This window comes from Perognathus longimembris, chromosome 28 (assembly GCF_023159225.1).
Source record: "Perognathus longimembris pacificus isolate PPM17 chromosome 28, ASM2315922v1, whole genome shotgun sequence".
NCBI lineage: Eukaryota > Metazoa > Chordata > Mammalia > Rodentia > Heteromyidae > Perognathus > Perognathus longimembris.
Genome location: NC_063188.1, coordinates 75,228,733 through 75,234,732, shown reverse-complemented (window position 1 = coordinate 75,234,732; position 6,000 = coordinate 75,228,733).

The following is a 6,000-nucleotide window of genomic DNA, read 5'->3' as shown; positions in this document are numbered from 1 at the left end:
TCAATAGACCACAAACAAGAACACACTAATGCTACCAGCACAACCATGTTAATTGTGGCATTTTTTTTTTTTACCATAGTCAACATATGGAATCAATCCAGATGTCCCTCAGTGGACAAATGCATCAAGAAAAATGTAACATACATGCACAGTATAATTCTTTTTCCATCAGAAAGAATGATATTGTATCATACGGAAGGAAATGGAAAGACTTGGAAAAATTATATTAAGTAAAGTAAGCCAGAGGCAAAGAAACATGTGTTGCACGACTTCCTTCACTTGTAATTAGAATATGCCTATAAATCTACAAGTAAACAAATGGGATGGTAGAAAACAAAAAGTAAACCTGGAAATGATAAAATATACAGGAGTCTAGGTATTCCCACAGTGAGACCAAAGGAGGAAATACTTAAGAGAGGATCACTATGGCTCAGTAGGTATGTGTACATGATGATATAGAATAATATTAAAGAAATGAACTCAAGAAATGAAAACCAGATGGTGGGTGGTTTTTTTTTTTTTGCTATTTTTTCCTCCAGTGTTGCTGTTTCTATTTTCTTTTCCCTTTGTCTTGTATGCTGTTCCCTTTGTCTTGTATGTAAGTTTATCTGTTTGGGGGAGGGTAAGGAGGGAGCACGGAAATGGTGGAAGAAAGGGTGAACAAATGAAGCAGTGATACTCAATAGACATTGTTTAAAATGAACTGTGTAACTTATGGAGAGTGGTAGGAAGGAAAACCTGGAAAAAGGCAAGGGTAGGGATGATACTATTCAAAAAGCATGGTACTCATTTGTTGGGGATTCACGCTGCCCTTCAACCAGCCCTTGGGCAGTGTGGGAGGGAGCCCCTCCCACCTTCCGGCCTCAACCGGAAGAGAAGCAAGCGGTCCCCGCCTCCCGGCTTGGCCTCCAGGCTTGGCCACGTGTCTAATGGCGGAGGCCCGGCCCTTGGGGGGTTGTAGTCCCCGCCCATAGAGGAAGTTCGTGACATCACCGTGACGGACACGGTCTTTAGCCTATGACTGGCCCTTTGGCCAGTCCCCCTCCTTTCCTGCCATTACCGTTAAGTAACCCTCCCCCCCCCAATTAAATCCTGTGAGACGTATTGACCACTGAATTGTCTCCTCGATGCCTCTCTCTCCGCCGCCGTTTCTGACACGTGAGGGGACCGGGGGGAAGGGGGGTATCAGCAACCTTTCCTCAGCTCAGCGTAATCCATGAGAACACGCTTTGTTCCTTCTGCCGGCGGGAGGGATTAAAGCCGAGTGTTCTTTCATAGTTTGGGAGCAGGCATTTCCCCCGGGAGATGGGGGAAAGGGGGTCCAGAGCCCCCCAACACTCATTAACTGACTTATGTAAATGTAACCCCTTTGTACATCATCTTTAAAATAACAAAAGAAAAAAATAAACCCTATATAAGATGCAACACGGAAAACCAACCCATCAACTCTGGAGCAAAAGTAGGCCCTTCTGAGGAGAAGCACACTGGGAATCAAGGGGCTGCATAAGGTAAAGTCTGTACACAACATTGAGGGAGACAGTTGGCTGCAATTTTGTTCTAGGTAATGGCCGCCTTACAGGCAAGCAACATGAAACCAGAAGCCCACTCAGCACAGTGGGAAGATGGGGATGCATTGTAGAGCTCTTGGAGGGGGCCACAACTCAGGAAGGGAAGGGGCTGAAGTCTGCTCTCTACATTTACTCTTTACATTTTCTCTCTATATCCAGGATCTGCAGGCCAGGGATAAAAGTCTTCCTAAGCCTTGCAGAGCTAGGAGTGCAGAATGAGCCAAGGTGCAAAACTATGAGAAGAGTCAGAGAAGGAGCTCAAGAGAGAATGTCCAGAAGATGACATCAGAGCCCAGGCAAAATGATCTTGGAGAAGAGGAAGAGAAATTCTTAGTAAGAAAAAGCAGTATGCCAAGAGAGAAGGATGAGGAAAAGCTCCTGTGAATGGCCTATTGTGACAAAGAGGCAAGGTTTAGGGCTTTAGGTCAAGAGGTTCTCTAGAAGGCAAGTATTTGTGAGGCAGAACCATTAGAAAAGGAAGTACTGAAGTGCCAGACTTTGAAGTCAGGCCCCACTTTACCACGTGAACCCGACTTTACCATGTGAACCTGAGATAAGCAGGCCCTGTGAGCAAACCCAGGACAAGCCCATTAGGGCCCAGTCAGTCTAGAACTCTAACCGCTGGGAATGCTTAACTCTGACTGTTCCCCCCCCCCCCAGATTGCCATGATCCCTGAGCCAATCAGATTTGTACCTGTGTCCTAATCTTGCTTGCTTGAACACCTGATTGTTGTAACTTTGTTTTTTGCCTTTATAAGCCCTGTGTAATCACAGCTCAGGGTCCCTCCTAACCTCCACTGTGTCGGTGGGTAGGACGAGGCCCGAGTTGCAGCTCGCTTGAATAAAGCCTTGCCTTGCTTTTGCATTTTGGAATGTCTGAGTCTCGGTGGCCTTCTTGGTGGTCATCTCACGACTTGGCACAACATTTGGGGTTTTGTCCGGGATTGCCCCAGAGTCCCCTGAGACCCCAGACTCCGAAGGTAAGAAAACAGCGCTGTTCATTTGTTTATTTGTCTTGTCCTGTAATTTGTCTCTTTGTCTTTTTGCTTTTGCTTAAAGGGGTTCTTTAAGGGGTTGTCGAAGCAGATGCACTTACTTGGCAATCCCGGGAAGACCTGGGGACGCCCCAGACTCTGAGTCCACTTGGGTCCACTCCTCCTGCACCCTTGCGGGAGGTTGGGCCAACTTAGGTCTGCTCCTGCTGCTTAGCAGGAGGAGGCTTGTGGGCCAACCTAGGAGATCTCCAACTCATAACTTTTCTTATTCTCAGGCCTGTGTTGTGTGTTTTTTTTTAAATTAGCCTTCTGAACTAAACATCTGATCAGAGCTATGTGTAACATTCTATCTTGGGGATCTCCATCTAGCCCCCTAGATTTGACCCTAGTTCACTGGAGGGAAGTCAAAGAAATAGCTCAGAACCGAGGTGAGACCCTTAAGGGGGAAAAATGGATCACCCTGTGTAAGTCAGAATGGCCCACCTTTGAGAAAGTTAATTGGCCACTGAGGGGAGCTTTAATATAGTTAAGATCAGTACTTTACAAAGCCTAATCGAAGCCTCTCGTTTAGGCTATCTAGACCAGATTCCTTATATAGACACCTGGAGGGAACTAGTTGACAGGGACACTCCAGCATGGGTTCGGCCTTTCTTACCAACTCCCTCCTCCACTCCTTCCCCTACCCCAATATTCACCCAAAAGACACGGGGTGACAAGAGAGAAACCAAGAAGGAAGAGAAGAAATTGAACCCACCTGTCCTCCAGGGAGGAAGCACGGAGGAGGAAATGCTTCCCCCTCCATACTCTCCACACCAGTTAACTCCAGAGGAGGACTCTGAGGAAGATGTTTCAGCTGTGCCCTCCACTCCGGAGGGCCCTGCCCAGTCAACTCGCCGGCGTCGAAGAATTACATCTCTTAATTCTGTTGCCCATCCCCTATGCCCTATAAGTCCTGTGGATGCAGATGGTCGACAACAATTCTAATACTGGCCATTTGCTACTAGTGATCTTTACAATTGGCATGCCCAAAATGCCCCCTTTTCTGAAAAACCCCAGGATTTAATTCGCTTGCTTGAAACCATACTTTTCACTCACCAGCCCACTTGGGATGATTGTAGACAGCTTTTACAGGTCCTTTTCACCACTGAGGAGAGAGATCATATCTAAGAAGCGGCCCGGAGACTTATCCCCGGCCCCACCGGAGCGCCCATCATGAATCCTGCCTTGATTGACACCTATTTTCCCGAGACCCGACCAGCATGGGACTACAATACCCCTGAAGGTAGGGAGCGACTCCTTGTCTATCGCCAGGCTCTGCTGGCAGGTCTCAAGGCGGCAGCTCGCCGACCTACCAATATGGCCAAAGTTTATGATATCAGACAGGGAGAAAGTGAAAGTCCGGCAGCATACCTTCAGCGGCTCATGGAAGCCTATAGACAATACACCCCATATGATCTTGAGGCCCAGGAATCTGATCAGATGATTATACTTGCTTACGTAAATCAAGCCGCACCAGACATAAAGCCGAAATTGCAGGCTCTAGACAGGCTTGGTGAAAAATCTGTTAGGGATCTAGTAGCAGTGGCGGAAAAGGTTTATAATAAGAGAGAAACAGGAGAACAAAGACAAGAAAGGAGTCTGGCTAGACAACAGGCACAATACAAGAAGGACCTCAGGGAAATCCTGACCTCTGTGCAGGCAGGAAATTTAGACAGTCCTCCTCTTTAAGTAAGGAGCAGGAATCCAAACCCCAATCAAGAATGGGGAAGAATCAATGTGCCTATTGCAAGAAGGAGGGGCACTGGATCCGAAACTGCCTAGAGCTAGCCAAGAAAACGGAAAAACAGAAAAGAGTGGTGGCAGCCTTAAAGTTGGCTGAGGACAGTGACTGAGGGAGTCGGGGCTCAGATCCCCTCCCTGAGCCTAGGATAACATTGAAAGTGGAGGGGAATCCAGTCATGTTCATGGTAGATACGGGAGCAGAAAATTCAGTATTACGAGCCCTGAGAGGGCCGATATCCACTAAAACAACATGGGTCCAAGGTGCGACGGGCACTAAACCCTATCAATGGACTACTCAAAGAACAGTGGATTTAGGAACGGGTCAGGTAACCCACTCATTTTTAGTCATCCCTGACTGCCCCTATCCATTGCTTGGACGTGACCTCTTAACAAAAATGAAAGCTCAGATACAGTTCACAGGCAGTGGGGCTTCTGTGACGAACTCAAGAGAAAAGCCTGTTAGTGTACTAATAACTAGCAAGTTAGAAGAAGAGTATAGGCTATACCACCATCCCAAGCCTGAATCTCCGGAAAATGAGTGGCTACGGGCGTTTCCCCAAGCATGGGCAGAAACTGGGGGAATGGGACTGGCAAAACATCGTCCTCCAATCTTTGTGCAACTCAAAGCCGGGGCCGACCAAGTAAGAGTTTGCCAGTACCCTATGTCACTAGAAGCAAAGAAGGGGATCACTCCTCACATCAGAAAATTGCTAGATTTAGGAGTTCTAAAGCCCATTCAGTCAGCCTGGAATAGTCCACTGTTGCCTGTAAAAAAGCCTAATTCTAATGATTACAGACCAGTGCAAGACTTGAGAGAAGTTAACAAGAGAGTAATGGACATTCATCCAACAGTGCCAAATCAGTATACCCTGCTGAGCTCTCTGTCACCGAGCCAAGTGTGGTATACTGTGTTGAATCTAAAGGATGCTTTCTTTAGCCTGCCTTTAGCCCCACAGAGCCAAAGCTACTTTGCATTTACTTGGCACGACCCTGAAATTGGGATAAGTGGTCAATTGACCTGGACCAGGCTGCCTCAAGGATTCAAGAATTTGCCTACCAAATTTGATGAAGCGTTACATGAAGACCTGAGTGAGTACCGCTCCAAAAATACTGGAATAAGTCTATTGCAATATGTAGATGATTTATTAATAGCCACTCCAGACAAAAATAGTTGTCTAAAGGGAACAACTAGGCTCTTAAAGACTCTTGGCAATTTGGGCCATAGGGCCTCCACTAAAAAGGCACAAATTTGTAAACCAGAAGTCACCTATCTGGGCTTCACATTGAAAGAGGGCAAGCGTTGGCTGTCAGATGCATGTAAAGAGACTGTGCTGAAAAATCCCTGTGCCTAAGTCATCCAGACAAGTCAGAGAGTTCCTGGGAACAGCGGGCTTTTGCCGGCTGTGTATACGTGGGTTCGCTGAGATAGCCAAGCCTCTATATGAAGCCACTAAAAACCTCCCAGAATTTCATTGGACTGAGCAGATGCAAATCAAGAAAAGCCTTCTGGAAGTCCCTGCTTTAGGCCTACCTGACGTGAATAAACCATTCACATTGTTCATGGCTGAAACAAAAGGAATAGCAAAAGGAGTGCTCACCCAGCTAATTGGGCCCTGGAAATGACCAGTCGCCTACTTGTCAAAGAAATTGTATCC